Below are 22,330 nucleotides of genomic sequence, written 5' to 3'. Positions count from 1 at the left end.
TTTTTCCTTTCTCTCCGCGCCTCTGCCCGTGCGTTTAAAGGTCCAGGTACACGTCCGCGAGCGCGCGCGGTGTCATCCCTATGGGAAAGTGTATGCAAACCATTGTGACCCCCGCCGTCCGTTCTCGCCCGTGGAGGAAGGGAGAGCGGAGGAAGCGGGCGAGGGGGGGGGGAGGGTAGGAAGATCACACCCCTGAGATAGATGGTCCTAAACGCGGTATCGCCGAACCGTGAGGAAACGTCGAAACCCTTTACTCGCAACCCTCTCTCTTCCTCTCGCTCGCTCACTTGCCGCGTACGGTGCACCTTCGCTTTTCCTCCCTCCCCCCTTCGTCGTTCGGCTTTCTCGTGGCTTTCCACGTCGTCCTTTCTGCTCGCTTCCTTCCTTCCCTCTAGGAGACAATTGTGCATACGTAAAAAGCATTCGTCTGACTGCACCGCGGTATGTTCTCATGCCGCCAACCTTAGCACGAGCTCGAAGAGCCAACAGTGACGGAGCGGGATAAGGGACGCGGAATAAAGTGAGATGGCGCGAGGAGGAGAATATAGAGTTCTTTTGTTAGGCAAAAGAAGTAACCGCCGAACGTGAGCCGTGATCACTTCGAAGGAAGCAAAGCGATAAAAGTATACATAAAATAATGTATTTATTATAATACCCCACTTCGCTACAGCGATTAACATTGATTTAACACAACTTATACCGTAATTCTATATAATTATGTATTTCCACACACTGACACGATGCCTGGCTGGGACTGGATTCTGGAACGATTGCTTGCAGGAGGACGATGCGAGACAACTCTGTAAGCTAAAACACAAAGGTAGAAAATATTCGTGTTAGAGAAGGGCACGATTACTCTTGCCGCGAATCACGCGACGCGCGGGGGAAGGAGTCGTTAATATTTTTGCGCCGGTGACGCTTTAACTCATTACAGCCCCGCGGTAACGTGGGCAGGCAAAAAAAAAAAAAAAAAAAAAAAAAAGAGAAAAAAAGAGCTGCGCGAGATCGCACGGAGCCTCGAGACGTCGTCTTCGGGGGGTCTGCGGGAGAGAGTCCGGTGGATATCTAAGGCGAGATCTCTCCTTCGCGAAGGGGGATGCCGGCGGAGAGAAAAGGTGGAAGAACCCCGGAGGAACATTATTAATTGGCTACACGATAAAACAGTGTTAGTCCCCATTCGCTGTCCTTCGGCCGGACCCCCCTCGGCTTCCTCCTAAGATATGGGGCCACGCGACTTCCTCGCGCGCGCGTCCCGCGGCCGTGTGCGTACGTGCGTGTATCGCGAGGCCGGAGGTCCCGTGAGAATTACGAGGAAAAAGGAATCCCCGAGGACGCGCGACGAACGGACAACTCGTTTCCGGCGAAATTCCACGCGCCGCAAGAAACACGACCGCGATTCTCGCGCCCCGCCAATAAAAACAACGTCCGTGCGTCGCAAAAAAAAAGAAAGAAAAAAAAGCTTACGTTTTAATCGGACAATTTAAATAGAAACGGCTACGTTCTTCCCTTGGAAATCACCTCTTATCGAAGCTATAAAGAATTTTTCCGAACAAAACCGTTTTTTTTGTTCCGTAATTATGGATTAATGCAGCAAAGAACTTCGATTCAGAAAAATTGTTGCGCAAGAGATCTATATTACTGATTAAAATTGAGTTTTTTTTACCGTTTAAGACTATCTCGTGCCATAACACGTCATGATTTTCGAGATGCAGTGCAAACGACGCGATTGCCGCTAATAGCAAGAGACAAATCATTACAATAATTATCGAATGGAAATTAACGCCTCGTGATTCACATGCGCACAAATTAACATTATTAAATGTTAATTAAAAAGCTACTGAACACGTAAAGATGCGAGAAGTCCTTGATTCGATGTAATCTAGATACAATCTGCAACGCGATAATAAACGTTTTGCATTTGCTCGAATATTTATAGGCTGATATAACACACCTGATGCGAGAACGGATAAACAGGGTCAAGAATAAAGCTCCCTCTAATTTTTTTCTTTTTTTATTTTTCAAATTTTTGAGACACCATTGACGGCCGCGATTAATATCTCAATCGTTAAATAATGTTAGAATTTATCAAATAGGTCGATCAAACGAAAACCCGTCATTAGAAATGGAAATATCGCGTACACATCGTATGTTTGTTATTGCGCTGCGTGCCATCACATTTCTCCCGCCTCGTCGATCGAGATTATTTCCCCCTATTAATGCGCCATTAATTAAAGAGCGCATGGAAAACGAGCGGCGCGAGACGCGAGAGATGCTGGCAGATGCGATCCGACGATATATGCGGTCTAGTTCAGTTCCAACGCGGAAAATGGAAGCGCGGTAAAGGCGCCCGAGAAAAGGTATTCGAGAGACCCGCCGTTTTCTTATCCGCTTGTATCTTTCCGTGTTGCTCTCCCTCCCCCTTTCCCCTTTTCCCGGTCTTTCGTCCCCGTGCATTTTTTTCCAGCCTCTTTTTTTTTTCTCTCTCTCCGTCCCGTTTTTTCTTTCGCGCGTCTTCGCTTCACCCGCCGTCGATAGGGTACATACATATATCGCGAGGGTTTGGTGTCCCCCCCCTGTCGTGCCGCCTCCCTCTTCTCGTTCTCTCACTTTCCCTCAGTCTTTTTATTTCCGCCACATCGATGCGCGCGTCCGTCCGCTGTTGTTGCCGCTGTTGTCCCTCCCGCGGATGAGGGAGCGAGCACGAGGGCTATAGGCCATAAGGGCTAACAAGGCGATTACTCATGCCTTCCATAAGAAGAAGTTACAAGCGGTTTCGAAAGTTTATTGCGGCAAATGGCGAAATTTGTACCTCGCTAACGATTGGCCGGTCCTTTTTGCTCGTGTCACTTTGTCCTCCTTCTCGCACCCCTTTTTCTCTCTCTATCTCTCCTCGCATTCGCATTTTTTATCGCCTCGTGCGTCCACGATATTGCGCGATTCGATGCATATAATTACGCATTAAACGTCAATGTGTTCTGAAAACGAGCGACACCGGCTTGCCGATCGCGCGGAATGCAAACGCGTTTTATCGTCACCGAAACTCTCACGCGGACTATTAAACGTTCGCGGATTACGCGTTCTTTGAATATCGCTATAAAATAATGGATGTTTTTTTTATATTTTTTTTATCACAACGTTTTAAAAGTTAGATATATCGCAATATATCTAATTTTGCGTTTGAATAAAAATTGTAATGTGGAGAAGAATATCTCACCTCAAATCCGACGAAGTTTCGCCTCGCCCGAGTGTCCTGGCTGATTGACGGGCGACTCTCTCATCCCGGACTGATCTCGGAGGTCCTGGCGACCGATTCTTATCGACTGGATGCCTCCTCGGGAGGTCCCCGGTTGGGTCCGGCGGCGGCCGGGATGGCGAGCCGATCATCGAGTTCGATGGATCCGAAAATGGGCCCGCAGGACGATCGGCGATCCGAGGGCAGGAAACTACAATTTCACAAAGTAGGGCCTTAGGTTTTCGGATCCGTTTTTATTCCGAGGTCAAATTCGTGGCCCACTCGCGCCGAGGGGAGAGAACGGGACCCCGCTCAGTTTCGTCCTGCTCCCCCTCGCGCCCTCTGAAATCCCGTCGGTCGGCCTACAGCAGCTCGAGAGCTCCGGCAAGCTCTAATTAGATTTTAAGTGAGAAATTGAGCCTGCCGGCAATTTTAAGGAAGCCGAACACACCGCCCTGATTAATATCATTATGTGCGCTCGCTTGTTACACCGTAGGGCCCACGAGATGGAATCCGCGGACGTACAGGCGGACGCAAAACTCTTTTGTAATCTTTCCAGCGTGGGTATCCTTGCTCGATAAATAAATATATATCCACGTTTAATTAATTTCAACTAATCTGTTTAGACTGTTACAATATGTGGTGTAAATTAATTTTCTAGTTTCTGTAAGAAATAATTTTCCAAGATAACGTATCATTACGTATAAATAATGAATAAATATGATTAATGATACCGAGCGAATATATCTAAACCGTTGAAGCATTAATTAAAAAGATCATACCGTAATTGCAACGATCAAATAAATATGAATCTTGGAGCGTGCTATATCAAAATGCGCAGGCGGCTCCTCGCGCGATCGTCGAGAGATAGCCGGACGGTTTCTCTCTCGCATTTCGGTGCCCAAAGAATGAAAGGCGGAAAGGAAGCGGCGAGGAAGGGCCCGCCGATATAGCCGAATAGCGACGGGAGCGAGAAAGGAGGATGCGCTACCATTACGAACGCTTATTTTCGGGTGATCGCGATACCACGAAAGGCACGGCTTACAATTATTATTGTTGCGTCGGACGTTGCGTCCTTTTTTTTTTTTTTTTCTCTCTCGCCTCTATCTCAATTTCTCTTTTTCTGCCCGCGGGCGGCGCCAATTTCTGCGTTTTTAGAGGAAAACAAGAGCTCGCGATCGTGTTCCTCGCGGCACGCAAATCGTGCGTATCGGTGCGTGCATCGAAGCGGTAAAATGCACAATCAGAGGTGTAGTAATTTGAACGTTCTTTTCGCACACAAACACAGCAGGCGAGTAATCGAAAGATAACTCTGAACTTACTAAGAGCTTGTAATTGAAAAAAAAAAAAAATTGCGGAGCGCGCGAAATTGCACTTCTTTGTTAAACAAATTTCGACCGAACGACAGTTCCTCTTCATGTTCGAAACCGCGAGTGTAAGGATCGCGCGGCGTACTTCTCACGAAACCGAGACGTACGATCGCGAAATGCTAAATATGCATAACGGGCATCGCTTCTACACGCTCGCTTTAATGACCGTCAGCTGACTCGGCGCGACCGATATGTGCCGTAACAGATTATATATATTATCTAACCGCTTAAACGGCACGTAATCATTACTATTATATTAATTGTATTATTATCAAGTATAATCGCGCGGGCGATGAATTAGAAGAGGCTAAGTCCGAGACAGTCGGTTACCGTTTTTATAATGAAACGACGACTCGGTACTATTAGCGCGATTCAGCGGTGGAATATTTTTACATAAATCTTCATCTCCAACGCGATCGACGTGTGCGGTTGAACAAGAGGCCCTACTGCTGTCGAACGCGCCGATGACGCTGTCGTTAGCGCGCGGGACGATCAAAATCATTAATCCCGGCGAGAGGAGCCGTCATTAGCGCGGCATTAAACGGTTATTAAGGCATGCGCGCGCGGAAAAATGTGATCCAGCGGGGGCGAATAAATTAGACGGGAGGAGAGAGGAAAAAAAAAACCTGGCGCGTTTATTAATCACCATCGCAGCGCCTCATTTAATATCGATTTCTGATTCAGATGCTTTGTTTACTCGGCGTTTTGATAGCCGGCCGTCGCGAGTTTAACGACACCGAGGTGTCGCGACATAAACCGACGCGACTTCTGTTCGCTGCATTCTTGCCGGTTTTTGGCAGAGCAGCATTTTCGGATCTCGAGCGAATCGCGACAAATTCAGAATGAGAATATCTGGATTTTTTGTCCTCCCCCTTTTTTTTCTATAAATTTTCACCGAAAGAAATTCGTCACGGTGACTACGTAGGTGCCGTTACGGAAGCGCGCGTCCGGTTTCGTTGGACGTACGAGTGGTGTAATGAATTGTGCGGTGGCGCGGTCGAGTAGGCTCTACCCTCTTCGGCGCGACGCGAGCGGCGATCATCGCCACGCTATTCATCAGCCACGCTCTTTTACCACCAGGACGACGTGCCGTGGCTAATGGCACCTCTAAAGCGCCAGACAACGGCGATAATCCCGACGTTCCGCACCACGGACGCCCCTCCGCGATTTCCCAAAATCTCGTGCGGGCGTCACGCGTATCACCTGTCGTCCACGCGCGCGCGCAAAAAAAAAAAAATGCGTTTGCATACAGGTAGCATCACGACTTAGCAGGATTTACAGCCGACAACCCGATCCTCTCAAGGGAAACACGCGTCGAGCTTCTGGTCCCCGAATGACTTCTGATACTTTTAATGATTAGATATCTCCTATTTTTCTCAATTAATCTTTAACGAAGCATTAGATAGCATTACAGATTTGAAAGCCCGATCTCGATTGTCTGTATCGAGATTTGTACGCGGGCAGAGAGAGGAGAGCTTGTAATTCTCCCTTTCTTTCTCGTTTTCTGCATTTCAATTCTGGATAAGCGAGATCTCGTGCAGATCGCAAGGTAAATAAACCTGTTAACGTAGGGTATTACAGTTATAGTACCTCGAAATTAATGCGAGAGTGAACCGACAGTCGCAAAATGTTACGCGCGTAAAGGATTTATTATGTAGAAATAATTATATAACTCCGCGCGCTCAGTGTCGCATAAATTTCGCGTGACTCGGCCGCGTTTTTCGCGCGAAAGAAAAGAAATTAGGTGTGCATAATTTCCTTATGTTACCGCCGGTAATTCGTGTGTTACTAAACGTATTAATTAATCCGGCGTATCAAGATTTGCAAGGGTAAATAAGCGGTCCCGGGATTTAATCACGGCGTGGTTAAATAATAAATAAACGACAGGGATAAACATCGCGTATCAGGCGAGGCTCGGGCGCGGATAAAAAATGAGTCGGGTGGTTCCCACTTAGCTGGGTTAATTAATGACCGAATCCATCATCGAGACGTTCCCACAATGCGGCAGAAGAACCGCCTGCCACCCTGCGACGTTGAAGTCTGCGCGCAACCCTTTTTTACAACAACCGCCTCTTTTCACGCGCACTGCAAAGTAGACAAAACCGCGACGCAACCGGCCGGTCGGTCCACCTTTCCGGAACGGAAGATCTCCGCCGTTCGCCACCTATAACGGTCGTTCGAGATCGTTTCAGGCGGCTGAACTCGATTCCTAAACTGGATTTTGACAACGCCCTGGCGAAACATTTCAAAACGGAGATGAACGCGATCCCCGGTTGACGTGAGATTGTAATGGAGCCTCTTTCCGGTGAGGAAGACTGCTTGGGCGAGTCGATTCGCAAATTCCGGTCGTAAATCGATTTTTTTTTTTTATGGAAACTGGTATTAATTATTAATTAAGAATTTAGCGCAAGCTTCCGCGGGACTAGCGGAGGTTTTTGAAAGCTAGGACACGCGAGACGTCTTGGCGAATTTTAGTCACACTTCTATCAATCACATTCTCGGACGTTCCCTTAGAAAATCTCGAATTAGCTCGGTCGACACGAGGGAGACATGGGCTCGGTGTATCGATGTCGCGAGACCGTGTTGCCTTCAGTATCAAGTCATCAGGAGCGCGTGCAAGCCGCCCCCGTCCGATGATAAATGATACGTTGAAATCTAGCACGACCGGAGCCGTCCGGCGGCGATGCGGCGTGAAACTTCCTCATCGGCGGACGAAGACGCAGAAGAAGAAACGAGGGGGGAAAAAAAAGAAAAAAAAAGAAAAAAAAAAAGAAAATAAAGAGATCAAAGGGAAAGAGAGAAAAAGGGGAGAAGTATCCGAGAGAGCGACGTGCCCGTCCTAGTTCTACGCTGTAGTGGCCGGTAACCGGCAGCGACCAGTGAGAGAATCCCAGAAAGCCGAGAGCCAGTCTTGCAGACTCCCGAAGGCTAGAACTCCTAGGGAATCCGAGCAAAACCGGTCCAGTCGGTCAGATCCGGAGCACCCGCCGGTCAATCCGGGCGGACTATCCTCTACCTGATCTTTCTCCTTCTCCGCTCTCTCGTCCTCTTCTCTCTCTAACCTTCTCTCTCTCTCTCTCTGTCTCTCCTTTCTTCCCCGAACGACTTCTCCCGAACACTCGAACGCGCTGGACCAGCGCTTCTGAAAGCCAGCGGTGGACAAAGCGGGGAGGCAGACGAGGAGCACGCTCCGCCGCCTGTCGAAAATCGATATCTCACACGTAATTATTCGCGCGAGAGAGAAATTCGCCGCTGCTCGAGGTCGGAAGAACGAGGCGGATTCTCATTGTCGCGCAACCGCGGTCTTACGTAACGGAAAAACGCTCGCAGCGAGGAGGCTGGGGCGGGAAAAGCGAGAGAAAGACGGTCTCTCTCTCTTTTTCTCTCGCGGTTCGCGGGAAGCATTTCAAAATACCAACGATATGACGGATGCGGCTTGCGCCTGCTCGCGGCTCTAACTCTTCCTTTCACTCCGTCGTCGGCGCGATATATTTTTCGCGCGCTCGCTCGCGACGTCTCTGCTAACGTGTTGCGTCTTTCTTTTTCTTTTTTTTTTTTTTAAAGCGCGCGATAAATTTCATGACGAGCTTCATAAATCCCCGAGATGAGTCAATAGAATGTTATCGCGCAAACATCCGTCTTAACCGAGATCTTTCTTTTCGCGGGAAGATTGCTACCCGGCGAGAAACGCGCGTTTCATACGCGTTGTGTTATTTGATAGACGCGTTATTCCCCTGGTTCGAGGAATCGAGCGCCTTTCACGAGACGCACTTGTTATCTAAAAAGAATCGCGCGTGTCCTTCGGGGCCTGGACTTCCGAGTTTGAAAAATTCTGCCCCGTCGACGGCGTGGCACGATCGAGTCGACAGTGTCCGGTAGCGTGACAGCCCGATCGACGACGAAGGCTCGCGCGAGCGAGGACGGCGTGCGGTAACAACGTATAACGCCAGATAGGATCTTTATACGGCGAGAAAAAAAAAATCGAGCGTCGCGGACGCCGATGACGCGATCGGGATGGAACGTCGTTGTCGTTAGCTCACGCCCGTAACGAATCACCCTGTGGATTATGTGGAGGACGAGAGTTCGTCCAGTCTCTCTCTCTTTCTCTCTCTCTCTTTTTTCCAAGGTTTTATCCTGAGGAAGTGACAAAAAGCCATCGGCATGTAAGGGCGGGTCGCGCGAGCTTGTCAAGGGTACCCGTTATGATTGATTTCGCGATCGATCTATCACCATTAGATATCAAAGTAGCAAAGCCCGGATGCCGGGCGAAAAATTGGGGACAAGTTTTCAGGTCTGCGCCCTGCCGGCGGCGACGAAACGCCCCGTTACTCGCGTTCTATCTTAATTCTTTTGGAATACTTTAGCTCGACAAATGTCCATAACGATCCTACGCACGTGGGCTTAAAGAACAGCGTGCACCGTGAAGATAATACGGAGCATCGCGAGCGGCTCCACGGGCCGAGCATGCGTAGGTAGTTGGCGATCCGCCGCGCTCAATGCATTCCCGAGGCCTGCGATATTAACTCAAGTCCGCGTAAATTAGAGGGGAACGAGGCGAGAAACGTAGTCACCGGGTTCCATATCTCGGTGCCGCAACGAGGGCCGGGTTTCTCACACGGGAGACGGCCGAGATGATCGCTCGAATGGCGAGAGGTGAAAATCGGAATTGCCTAACGAAGGGTATAAAGACATCGGGCGAGCGGCGATAAAGCGCGAAACGAACCGACGAGCCTCGCGAGGCTGTTAACTCCGCGAAGTTATCCCGCGCCGGTTCCGCGCGACGTTTCACCTCCCGGCTTTTTAATCCTTAATCGGCCGATCGGCCGTATCTGCCGCGGACACACGCATCTGGAAACCCAACACCGGATTGTTCCACCTTCGCTTTTTTTTTTTTGGTTTTTTTTTTCATTCCACGATAAAGCGGAGGACAAGAGCACCGTAAACTCTCTCTGATCTCCGTCGAACGGGTTGTTACAAGCGCGGTTTACAATAACGATCTCTCGATCGGGTATCGCGACGTTATCGCGAACGGAACGCGTGTATCGCGCGGCCTCTAGTTATTAACGCAATTTCCGATTTTTGCCGCGGCGTTTCCGGCTGTGCGGATTCCTCCGCAAGAAACATATGATTTCCTTTCCTCGAAGGGACCTTCGCCGTAAAACGGCAAATACCCCGCGCGGAGATAAACAAAAAGCTGCATATAATAATTCACGGGCGGAATGCAATATTCCATGACGTGATTTATGTTGTAAAACTGCGATGTAGCAGGTAGAGCTCAGTGAAAATTGTCGAAAAATCACGTACTCCTTTAGAAAGTACGGAAATTCTTCGTGCGATCCCGACCCGGCCTCGTCCTTTAAAGAAAGAAAAAAAAAAAAAAAACCCTACGGCGGAACACCGGAAGAAGAGAAGAGGGAGGACCGACACGTTCTAGACAAACCGTCAGGGTCTCGGCCCGATAGACACTTCTTTAGTACGCTTGAGTTCTCGCAAGGGCAGTATCCGAAAAAGATCGTGCCGGCAGTCGTACTCATAGGATTACTCGCCCGTGCCTTTCCCTCGCCCTTCGGTCCCGACTCCCCTCGCCACCGGTTGTCTCGCCAGGTTGCACTATTCCCTCTCCCTCCTTTCGACTTCACAACCACGACCACGTAATCGGCACGTACATAGGATCCTTAAGTGAACGAGAGAGATACCCCTTTGCTCTCTACGAGCTGCGGCTCTCGCTTTCTCTCCCGGACTTGAAACGGCGCGAGTGGCAGAGCCGAGAAGGCGAGAGCGCGTTCCCTTTGAACCTCGCCGGAGGTTCCGCACCTCGTGCGCCTGCTCCAGGAGGCCAGAGATGCTTCGAAAGAAAAGAAGAGAGAGAGAGAGAAAGAGAGAGCGAGCTCCTCTCCGAGGAGCTGTCGGTCGCGAGGTGAGACGCCGGCAACTCTTTGACGCGGCCATTGTAGCGGCCATTATTATTCAGATTTACCTTGTCCGGACCGCCGCGTTTTGCCGCATGCATGTCCGAGGTCGTCGAGTTTGTCGCGCGGCCGGTAGCAATTTGTATCGCGGAAAGTGGCGAGGCCTTCTGCGACCTGTCGCCTCTTAGGATGAAATCGAAAGCCTAACGGAAGTGTGGAACCTCTAGAGAGGAACCTGCGTCTCGCTCGATCGCGAATACTTTTCTAATGAGATTTGCTAACAAAGGAAAAAAAAACTAAAAAAAAAATGTTTAGAAAATGTTTGCGGAGAGAATAATCATTCACGGGCCGAGTTACGCTCTCGACATCTTAACGAGGCATAATTAAACGGCGGAAGATACGAAGCGACTATCGACGCTGGCGAGCGCAGCCACTGACACGATAATTACCGTTGTTACGACCTACCAAACGTCGTATTTAACGGGTAAACGCCGTTTGCCTACTAATCGCGCGAAGAAAAGCCCTATTGATCGATCGAATTCGGCGCATCCTACGTCGCCTCCGTGCAACTTCCCTTCCTTCTTTTTTTTTTTTTTTTTTTTATTGCTATTACATTTTCCGTGAAATCTCCTGCAATGGCCGCTCGTATCCGACAACTCGTTACGGTTATTGTTACGGTCAGCCGATATTAGAATCAATATTCAAGAGCCATAGCAATTTGTGTCTATTGGCAGGCTTTTAATTCACTCGAAACTGCGACAATTGTACCGTTCGATGCCAAGTTCGCATAATAAAAATATGTCTTGTTTACATTTTATTTACGCCAGATATATTTGTGACCGAATATTATTCTTGAATTTTTTTCGAAAGCCGTGGTGTACGCGAAAAAACTCAGATACAAAAAAAAAAAGAAAAAAAAAAGAAACACGACTAATTGTAATCAAGAAATAATAAAAGAAACTTAAACGGTAGTTTTAAAACGCCGAGTATCGCTGAAAATTCTGTACGCTTGAAGTTCTCAAGTCTTACTGTTCAACTTTTTCTGCGTATCACGGCCCTCCCTGAGACAAAGCTTCACTCCGAGCAAATACAATTACTTCTGACGAGCTACTTTGTCACGGAAAGCCATATGATTACCCGTCTTCTTTATTCCTTCTTATAAAGGAGTTCTGGTCTGTAACGCACCAAATGCGCTTACCCGCCACCCGTGTAATCCTGTAAGCACCCCATAATACGCTCCGCGGGCTCTATTGTCGGCCGATCTTAACTTCTATGGATTATAAACTATTTTTACTTGGCATTAGTGTTTTGCGCGCGCTACTTTGTCTACTTTTCCCCGTGACCCCTGCTGCGCGTGCGAAAGAGACCGAAAGTCTTTATTCCTTGGACCTGACGACGTTACCAGTTGCATCGCAGTTGACGGTGCAAACATCGACAAGGAAAAAAAAAAAAAAAAATTTCTCTACGAGCAACAATCAAAATCTTCTCCTTAATTTTTAATAAATCTTTCACGCAGGGCAAGACTCGAAGCACAGATTTAAATCTATCGAATTTTTACGAGGTTGAAATTTTTTTTGTCTTAATAATAATAATATGTAATAAAATGCAATTAATAATATCCTAAAACCGACGTCGGTTTGAATATTCGCTGGAACATTTCGCGACTGATTCTCGCGTGTTGGAACGGCAAGTAGGAACGTTATGAACGGCGGTAAGAATTTTTTTTTTTTTTGGCAATAAATATTCTTCGGTGTGAGCTTTATCGCGACGTGTACCGGCAAGGAAGAAGGGGGGAAAAAAAAGAAAGAAAGAAAATATCGCGAGCGCGTACATCCCTTTTGCCTCGGACCATACCTGGGCGATGCATGGATAAAGCTGGATCCATAATTCCTCTTTCTCTTTTCCCTCTCACGCGCACCGTATCCGTAATTAATGAACACCGTGTAGAATAGGGAGAATTATTGCACGCTTACGGGCGCGGGGCTCTTCTTTTATGGAAAGACCGAGATCGAAATCGTGCCCGCGGATACAAGGCAAATTTATGCTCGTTCTCGTAATACGGAAAAAGGAATGAATTATCGAAGTCGCGTGATCGGCTACCGTGATAATTGAATTGCGCGTTATTCACTCGCACCGAAATTCGTCCCGCGAAACTGCGCCGGTGCAATCTCGGCCCGAAGTGTACCCGAACAACGCTAAAGACGTATAATTAAGACTTGGAAAGGAACCAGGCGAATTATTTTATCGAGAAGTAACAACTGTTTCATTCGAGCCGCCACGTTTTTAATCGCGCATGTTGCGGACAAATAAATCTCACCGCTTACTTAACGTCGCGCATCACGAGGGAGCAGGTTTCGGCGTCGGCAATTTGCATGAGTTTAATCTTCATTATTACAGGCTTTCGGGCATTAATTAATAACGAGCCAACGACTTCGCGCGAGCAGATATTTATAGGGAAACATTGTACGGCTTTCTCGTCGATAAAAGTGTCTTTTTCACGGCGAGCGAGTCGCGAGCGATCGCGAAGCTGCGTCGACCGAAGAGAAAAAAGCGTCTTTCGAAATCGGGCAGCCGGGGCGGTTTTGCGGCGGACAGCTGCGTTGCAGACTCCCCCCTTGATGAACGACGCGGCTGGAGATGAGGCCACGGCGACGTGTGCCATCGAGAGCGCGGAAACGCGCGCGGACAAAAACTATGGATCGCGCACAATGGCCACATTGTGACGACGCCGTCTCCACAAAAGGTGTCGATCGGGAACGACCGGCGGCCCCGCGCCAAAAACGCGCCCGGAAAACCCGGCGAAACGTGCTCCATCATCATTTCACGTCGCGGTAAAGGGACGTCGGCGCCCAACGGGCCCTACTCTCCTTAACAGTTACATTTACGTAACGAACACGCGTCTTTTTCGCTATTGAGAAACTATCGGGAGGGAAAAAAAAAAAGAAAAAGAGCCTCAACCGGTTTCCATCCTCTAATCGCGTATTGCGTAACTACGATTGATAAAATCATCCGTTTTACACAACGATAGAGCGCGCGCGGCCGGCGAAGGTAACGGGAAAGAAAAAAAAAAAAAAAAAAAAGAGGCAAGCCGGTATACAGATAAAATGACGGGAATCTGTTGAAAAACCGACGGGTTAATCGCCGCGACCGAATAATCGCGGGGCTCTTTTTGAAAATTATAGAGGTTAACAGCGCGCTTATTAAATGATGTCGTGAATTAATTTTTATTTGATCACGTCGCTCTCACCGCCGCACGTTTGCGGACGCGCGGGGGATGAGGAAAGGGGAAAAATAATTTGCGGAAATAAGCGGCGTGCCGACGCCTAATCAAGAAAATCTACCGCGTCTATAGAAGGAAATGTCGCTACGCTCTCGCAATTACATTTCATAGAATACATTTCCGAGCTCGCGCGTGATGTGATATCGCAACGATACGATGAAGCGGCTTTATAATCGCACGTCTACGATTACATGAAGCGAATGTGCGTGGACGAAAAAAAAAAAAAGAAACAGAAAGAAAAAAAATGAAAAAAAAGTGCGGCACTATTAATTCCGCGAACGTTATATTAATTGCTTTAATACAATCGACAACAATAGAAGACGCTTTTTCTTTCGGCATAAAAATTTGACGGCGTTACAATTATTCGTTATTGAGTGAAAATTGCATTAATTACGCATGCCACGAGGTAAAACCAGCCAGTCATCGCGTTCTTTTTTTTTTATTTTTTTTCTTTTTTTTATGCGCAACGCAAATGACGAAACAGCAGCGGGAAGCAGCCTCGATAACATAAATCCCGAAGCAACGATCGGAAAATCACCGGCGCGAAACTGCCGCGCTAGACCGCAGTCGATTAATCTAAGGACGCCGGGCTCCGCCGCTTGCAACTTTATCGCCGATGTTGTGACTCATGACGATCCTCGTCGCACGCTATTGCACGAGTCACGAATCCGCGATGAGTCTAAGTGGACGAGCCTTGGTCACGGAAGATCGCCCGGAGAAACCGCGAGAGATCGGGGAAGATACCGCGAGCCGGTTGTGCACGAGAGTGCCGCTGGTGCCGAGGGCGATTGTCGGAACGCGACGTTACGACTTCAATCAGAGAATTAGGCATCGCGAACAACGAGGATCGAACGGTTTTGCTTGCTAAAGACGTAATCGCGTCTGTTAAAATTGCGCGATTATCGGACGCCGCGCGACTACGGAAAGAAGCGACCGATCAAGAGATTCCCGACACGCGAGATTACGATCAGCGAGAATCCGGCACCACTTGGAAAAGTTCTCGATGGCGCCATCGAGCCCTATTCTGCCGCCCCTTATTTATAACGCAAACAAAGGTGACAAAGAACTGATACGCTGCACGCGGGGATGCGCTCCCTTTATTCCTATGTTTCACTAGTCGAGAGAGAAAGAGAGAAAAAAAGAGAGAGAGAGAGAGAGCTTCTCACCTACCATATTGTTACCGTCGCTAATGCTACCGGACAACAATGCGGCTGCGTCCACATTGCACGCGTCCGACCGCTAATTCCTCACGTTTTCTCCACCCCTCCCGCTTCGATACATCACAGCTTCCCCATCCGACGTCTCTCTACCCTCAAACGAGATCTGACTGGAATTGGATTTCAGAAGGCTGCTGCGAGTTTTTGCGCGCTATTCTCTCCATCTGCCCGGCACACGCTTCCGTGTCTCGTGTTTCGCAAAATAAAGCCTGTACACTTAAAAAAAAAAAAAAAAAAAAAAAAAAGGCACGAAAGAAGAATATCTTTCGATCGCCTTCGAGATCCAGCGATTTTTTCGTCAGATTTATTAAAAATCTTCAAAAGATTTATTTAAACTTTTCGCAAGCGAGAAACTTTAATTGAGCACTTTCGACCTAGACTTCGTACTCACGGAGTTCCTATTCAATGCTGATTGCACCCACAAAGATAAACGATTTTACATCATCGAGAAATAACATCGCGTTGATAAAAAAAAAAAAAAAAAAAAAAAATGACGTGCGAGGCAGCGAAAAGCAAAACATGCAGAAAGTGCGGAACGTCTATGGAAGGCCGATACGTTCAACGAAAGCTTCTATCGATGCGATGGAAATGCAAATCTTACGGCAAATCCTCTTGAGGATGGGTGCGCGAGAAAGAAAGGGAGAGAGCGAGCTGGCAAGTGTAAGAAATTGAGTTCCGGCGAGAGGAACTTGAGCACTCCCTGGTAGTTTCCTTGCGGCGCAAGGTCGACTGTTTTTCGTTATATACGGAGGTGTAAAATGTGACGGGGAACATTTTTGGAAGATTAGAAACGTCTTGTTCGCGCCTCACAAATCGAATTATAAGAATGTCGTTACGTGCGCAAAGTATTCGATATTAATTATTCCTTGCGGTGTCTTAATTTAAATTAATAACGCGCAGCGCGAAAACGACAGTAAAGCAGAAAACAGGGCGGAATCCTTGTACCGTGGGTATTCGAGATAAGGACGCTCGCGGTTTCCGATTGCCCTCGTAAAAAGGAAAGAACGGGGATCGAAAGAGGAGAGCGCGCGGCAGCGGCGGGCGGCGCCCCTTTTTTTCCGCAGGTAAATATTTCGTCGCTATCGCGGTTTAGACGATTTAATGGACGGCCATTAAATTTGTCAGCAGGTTCCGCGCTCGGAATTCGTGCTCGGCTCTCCCCCGGGGGTCGCCGGTCACCCCCCGCGGCACGGCACGGCGGGCCCGTTTATCGTGCCACCCGGTACATTCGGTAGCCGGGTACGCCGATAGTGTACCTGCATCCGAGTGCTCGGAGGCCCTTTCTATCTCTATCTCTCCCCCGTTGGAAATTTGCATGGCATTTACATCCGATTGCGGCGCAACGCAAGCTGAAAGCGGCGAGAGCACGGTCGTGGCCGTAGTGGGACCCGCAGAGGAGTCAGGATCGACGGGGGGAGGGAAGGGGAAACGAAGCGCCGAAGGGCGAAGGGAACCGAGGGAATCGGCCGGGCCCCCCGTCCCTCCAAGGATCAGAGACGCGTAGGTGCACTTACGTCGGGAATTAGACATTATTTTAGCCACTTAACTTCGACGCGTGCACCGGCTACGTTTCAGCGACTCTTTCCGTCCGATGAGCTGCGCTTTGCGCCCGGCTTAAGTGCTGTTTACGAGACGAACGAGCAGAAGAGGGATCGAGGGGGTGCCCCACGTCTCCCGCCGTTCGACTGGGAAAAAGATCGCTCGCTCGGTAAACGATCCTGATTTCTATCTGATGAATGTTTATGCATGAGCCGTCTGATGGTGCAGGTGATTTATAATGTTAAATTATATATCCTTCGCGCTAAGGAACAAAAAATTAAGTAAAGCTCGCGCGACAAATAATTAATATAAAACTCTCCTGTCGTTATCTTACAGTTTGACTTACTCTCCCCCCTCCCCACCTTCGCGAGTTTAAAATGAAGATCTCAAGTCGCAAAGCGGTCGTTTCGGGGCATCGGTATTGAATAACCGACGCTGAAAACAAAGTAGAAAAAGAAAGAGAAAAAAAAAGGGAGAGGGGAGAGGAAATGTCCACGTCGAGATAAAATTAATATCGCTGTCATTCGACGCGGAGTTTACTCGCGAACGAAATTAATAGATGATCGTAAATTTTTCTACTACAGAGATTCGATGTGATTTTTGTAACTACGCGCCAATATCGATAAATTCATTAGGCACGTGTCTACTTGTTTCGCAATTATTTTTCAACCCGTGCACGCCGCTACGTTTGCAAGGCCACGTTCTCGGACGTAGCTGTGCGTGCGAAGATTACTCACATCGGCTAAATCTGCACGTACGCAATAATGTTAATTCGCACCGTCTCTCGGCTGAATCAAAACTCGTCAAATCTCACGAATTAGAGTTTCCAATTCGTCGCTCTCATATCGATTCCAGTTTGATTCTAAAGGTATTAGATAATTAATCGACGGCGTTATATTTCTAAGATCCAGACGTAAAATTACGCGGGGCGCACACACGAAATTGCTCCTCGGGACATCTGAATGAGCGCTCAAGGTAAAACCGTGGGGTCAGGGTCATAGGTGCAGTTACGTCGGAATTGAACATTATTTTCAGCGAGTACCGGCCACTTAACTTAGCCGCGCGCGCGTGTACGCACGTATGTGCGTGTCATAGGTCCTATTATCGCAGCCACTTGGTGCCGGAATGACGATACTGGTCTGTCCACTGTTAAAGTTCGCGAGAGAGAGAGAATACAGTGGTGCAGCTCGACCCAGTTCGAACTCCGCTAGACGCGAGGTTGTTTCACAGCTCCGAGTGAAACATCTCTTTACATTCTACATTTAACTTCGACAAACGTTAACGTTTCTATCGCAAGGATAATCTGACATATTCGCGGGCGATTAACGACAGTTCGACCGGTCGCGACATAAGCTCCGCGTGTGCGAACGTTTGTTATATAAAATCGTGCATGGCGCGTACTCCGATGTAAATTAGCTCGGCCGCAGATGGAATCCAAAATATCGCGCGTTCTCCGACGGACGTGGCATAATAAAATATTTTCCCACCTCGCGCGTATTCTTCCGCCTTTCCTTTGTCGACGAAGGAATCTAGCCACGAGCAACAGGACGGCTGTAAAACGTGGTTGACGCAGCAGACGTAATGTCATAAAGCCAGTAAATCCGCTATGCGGAGACGGCCGTGGATGTTGGGCGAGCGATCTCGCATACGAAACGGCCGCGTTGTGGCCTCCGCTCAGAACTGCGCGACGGTTATCGAAACGGTTGAGGGAAAAAAGAAGAAAGAGAGAAAGAGAGAGAAAAAAAAAAAAAATCTTTTTGGGAAAGCCAGTTGGGATCGGAAGGAACGGATGAGGCGCGGTTCTCGCGACGACCGTCCAGATCTGCGGGTCGAAACGTAGTGAAAGGGGAACGGCGAGTCGATCGGAGCATCGATAAAATTGAGAATGCACGCGGTCTACCGCTTTTAATGAATGAACGTCTCGTGAATATGGGAGGGGACGCGGGGGGAACACGGGCCCCCGAGGGCGGGGTGGGCAAAGAGGAGTATGAAGAACGGCGGGAGGGGGGCGAGAGTGCACGTGCACGCACGCACACACGTGCGGAGTTAAACGTTTGTGTAACGGCGGGACATAGCCGGAACGACGGCGGCGGCGGCGGAGATCTACATAATGTTTATTATGCTAACCTAGGCCAACGCGGTTGCATCAACAAGTGTTATATTATCATTCAAATAAAATGTTTTAATCTGCATACGTTTTATCGCCCTCCCGCGGGCATGCGGAATGCACCGCCGGCACGAGACACGCGCTACACACGCGGCGCGCCGCCGCCTCGGCTCTTTTGAACGTCCGCCGAGCGCGAAGTTCCTTCCGGGGCGGCCGATTTCGACGGCGATCTCGACGAAGGAGCTCGACCTCGCACGGGAATAACGACGAAAATCGTCCCCGACTTGTTCCGTTGTTCCGTTTAAACCGTTTGGTCGGCGCTCCGAAAGCAATGAGCTTTACACCGCGGGATATAAAATCACAAGCGGCTGATTCGCGTGATATTTTTCTTTCCGGTTCCGCGTCAAGTTTACCGAGCGTGATCTTGACTTTCTCGCGAGTTTCTCGCTCGACGTATTAAAAACGCATAAGTCAAAATGATCGCTCTCTAGAGGCGAGGAAGGCCGGCCTCGAGGCGCGTTCTCCAAACTGTGCGATATTGTATTCGGAATTGGTCACTCAGAGACACTTTATCATCGTTCCGGCGCCCCCCGGAGGCAAAAACTTCACGACAGATTTTCGATTAGACGAAAGGCAGTCCGGCGAGATTTGCGAAAAGTTTCCGGGAGATTGCTCTAATCTGAATGCGTTTTATCGGTCCCGCGGGCCGCGTTCCTGTACAGAAACGCGCGGACCGAAAAGTTGCGGCACGCGAGTGCGTGCACGTGTTGTCGCATGAGCGCGATTAAGAAACGCCTTAGCAAAATGTAGAAAAAAGTCGGTGGCCACGTCCACAGTTTGAAGCGTGACGACACGAATCCGCGTGACACATAATTTAATTAATGATTTGCATGCTCGGTGACGACTGCGCGCGCAAGACCGACTCGGTCGAGAAAAGAGAACAGCGAAAGGGTTCAAACGCACGCGCGATCAATCACGCGATCAACGATCCGTATCGTGACGCAATAAAAAGAACGGGGAAACGAGGGCAAGCGCAAGAGAATTTTTTTTTCTTCACGTAGGTGACAATTTGCAAATGTTTCCCGTCGATCTCGATTTACTTTCTTTCGCGCTTCGGAAATAGTTATTAGAAGAACAGACGTCACTCAATCGCGCCGAAAAAAAGATATTATCTCTCGATCCGCCGACTTTAAAGATCTTCGCAAACGGTCAATTAAAAAAAAAAAGAAGAAAGAAACTACGCGCGAAGAAATCTCATTTCGTTCCGAAGTGGACGTTCACCTATCTCGCTTGCAGCTGATCCCGTAATCATCTTACTTACATCCCGATCTCTTGATGCACGCGCGGCGCCGCTCTCCCCGCCGGTTTTCGCTCCCTGCAGGCCGTTCGCACCGGCGATCGGGGTGGGATCTTTCCGTGCCACCTGTGTGTCTTCATTATTCAGCAATGCAAATAGATTGCCGGCGCATTACCATAATTAGATTCAATATTTGTAGCTTGTCACGGCGTTGCTATAATTCATTGGAGGGCGACCGTGCGTCTATCTGGCGATTTGTCAGCCCGATCTCGCCCCGCGGGCGAAAAATCGCGTGATTAATACGCGGCGTGGCCGTGGCGAAATTAGCGCGATCATCTTCCGTGAATTTCCGATCGAGTCCCGCCGCCACCTCAACGCGGCCGAATGGACCCCGCATTGAGACGTACGAATGTACATACGTCGGCGTAATACGAATGAGCCTCGCGCGGCCGTAAAAACGTGACGGGCAAATTAATTCCCTCGCGCATCGAAAAAGCGACCCGCGGGGTGTATGACTAATTGCCGCTGTCATCTAGATAAGTGACTGGCGATATTGATATCGGCGACCGCGTAACGTTGGGATCCTAATGAGCCTGCTGAAACCCGCGCCCTCCGCCTCTTCCTAGCGAAACCTCGGTCTTAAAAAAAAATATATATATATGTATTCAGCAGGTAGCATCTATTCGGCTGCACGCGAGAAATAAGTCATTTAGGGAGATTTGTTGCGCGCTCTTAAGCACCACCTACTAAAAATCCATAATCGCACCGCCGCGACACCACTCTCATAAATAATTCAAACCAAACTTTGCCCGCGCTCGAGAAAAATACAGAAACTGGTCTCGGCGCGCCGATATCTGTGTTTTGACCCCAGCTCCGCCGAAGGCCACTAAACATAATAACTTATTGCGAATGCTTTTCAGCGCAAAACGCAGACTCTCTCGGGGGAATAGCTTCGCAATTGCGAAGGTCAGCGACGAGGAAACGCGGGTGTTGTCGCGGTTAAAGAGATCGCCGGCAAAGTATTGCGATATCGATAACTTTACCGATTTTCGACGGTGGAAATTAATTTCTCTTGGATCAACGCCGGCTTCGTTCGGGCCGAAAGCGAGGGAGAGCTGATACGAGAGAGAGAAAGAGAGAAAGGGAGACCGCCGCGCTGCAAGTGGAAGAACTGATTATTCACGTTAGACTTTGCCGCCCGTAACTTCGTAATTTCTGACTCTCGACCGCGTGTCAATACGCGCCGCAAATTATCATAAAAGCCTCTTCATTATTTTTAGGCGAACACGTACACGCGCCCGCGCGCGCACACCAGTGGTAACTCTAGCTGTCTTGCGACCGACGAATATGGGTCGCGTTTATGTCACGGCGTGTCAGCTTGTCATTACACGTTTCGCGTACCGAGTGCATTTTGCCAAGTCAAGATGCATTTGCGACGCACGACGCTCGCAGCACTTTACTCCGACGTAACTAGAAACGATTTCGCGAATACTCTGTTCGGTCGATGTTACCCGTGCGGATTTTTGGAATTAATTGTTTTCCGGCAGCAAAGTCGTAAAAAAAAAAAACGAAGGAAGGGGAAACGACGTGCGTAATTACGATGGAATAATTGCTCGTCGGGGAGATAAAAACCGCCTTTTAAAAATAAATTTCCGTAATGATTGCTCGCAGCCTTTTCCGACGAATGTTTTCGGGTTAGTCAGTAGATCGCGGTGGACGTTTGCCCTCAATTAACTTTATAAGTGAGTAAGGAGGCGTGCGCCCGACCGTCCGTCAGTCCGCTCGTATCTCCATCGCATGCGATGTTCATTCTGCGAGTGCCGAATCCTCGCTACCGGCGCTTTTATTGAGGTGCAATGAGACCGCAGACGAGCGGAGCACGCGGGGATGCACGCACGGAGATTACTTGCACGGAACGCCCGTGCCCTTCGCCAGACGCACGTGGCACGTTCGCCCTGTCCTCTCCCAACTAATAAAAAAAAAGCCCACACAATGCGAGATGGCTATATTATAAATTATTAAAGAGCGTTGTCTCTATCTCTTTAAAATTACTTTTCAGTGCAATTTTCTTTTTTCTTTTTTGTTTTTTTTGCGAGAGATCTCTAATTGCGGGTTAGTTTCTAACGCGTTACCTCCGCCGGAGGTCGAAACGGTTCTCCGATACAAGATCGCGTTAAAATAAAAAAAAAAAAAAAAAAAAAAAAAATACAATGAGGTAATACTGCCAATCAAGTCGCGTTGCCGGGAGGTCGTCTCCCACGCTTCTGTCAGGGCGTCCCTGTCATTTCCGCGAGCAGCCGCTGCGTTTCCGCGGGCGGTGTAAGGTAACGCGGGCAATAAGTCAGGCGGAGAGCGTCGGCGGAGCTCGACGTGATCTCG

The 22,330-nt window shown here is 48.8% G+C and overlaps 1 protein-coding gene across 1 annotated transcript in view; it reads right to left on the bottom strand.

Moving 5' to 3' along the window:
- Window positions 1–624: 624 nt before the first annotated feature.
- Vvl (ventral veins lacking) overlaps window positions 625–22,330 on the bottom strand; it is a 42,704-nt gene continuing 20,998 nt past the window's right edge. The window contains exons 2-3 of the mRNA XM_070656091.1: window positions 3,215–3,443; window positions 625–807 (exon numbers count right to left, since the gene is read on the bottom strand). The gene's annotated coding sequence lies outside the window, so the exon portion shown is untranslated. The remainder of the gene's footprint in view (window positions 808–3,214; window positions 3,444–22,330) is intronic.

This window comes from Cardiocondyla obscurior, linkage group LG01, assembly GCF_019399895.1.
Source record: "Cardiocondyla obscurior isolate alpha-2009 linkage group LG01, Cobs3.1, whole genome shotgun sequence".
Taxonomy (NCBI): Eukaryota; Metazoa; Arthropoda; class Insecta; order Hymenoptera; family Formicidae; genus Cardiocondyla; species Cardiocondyla obscurior.
The sequence above is the reverse complement of the archived record's forward strand: the minus strand, read 5'-3'. Positions and strand labels throughout refer to the sequence as shown.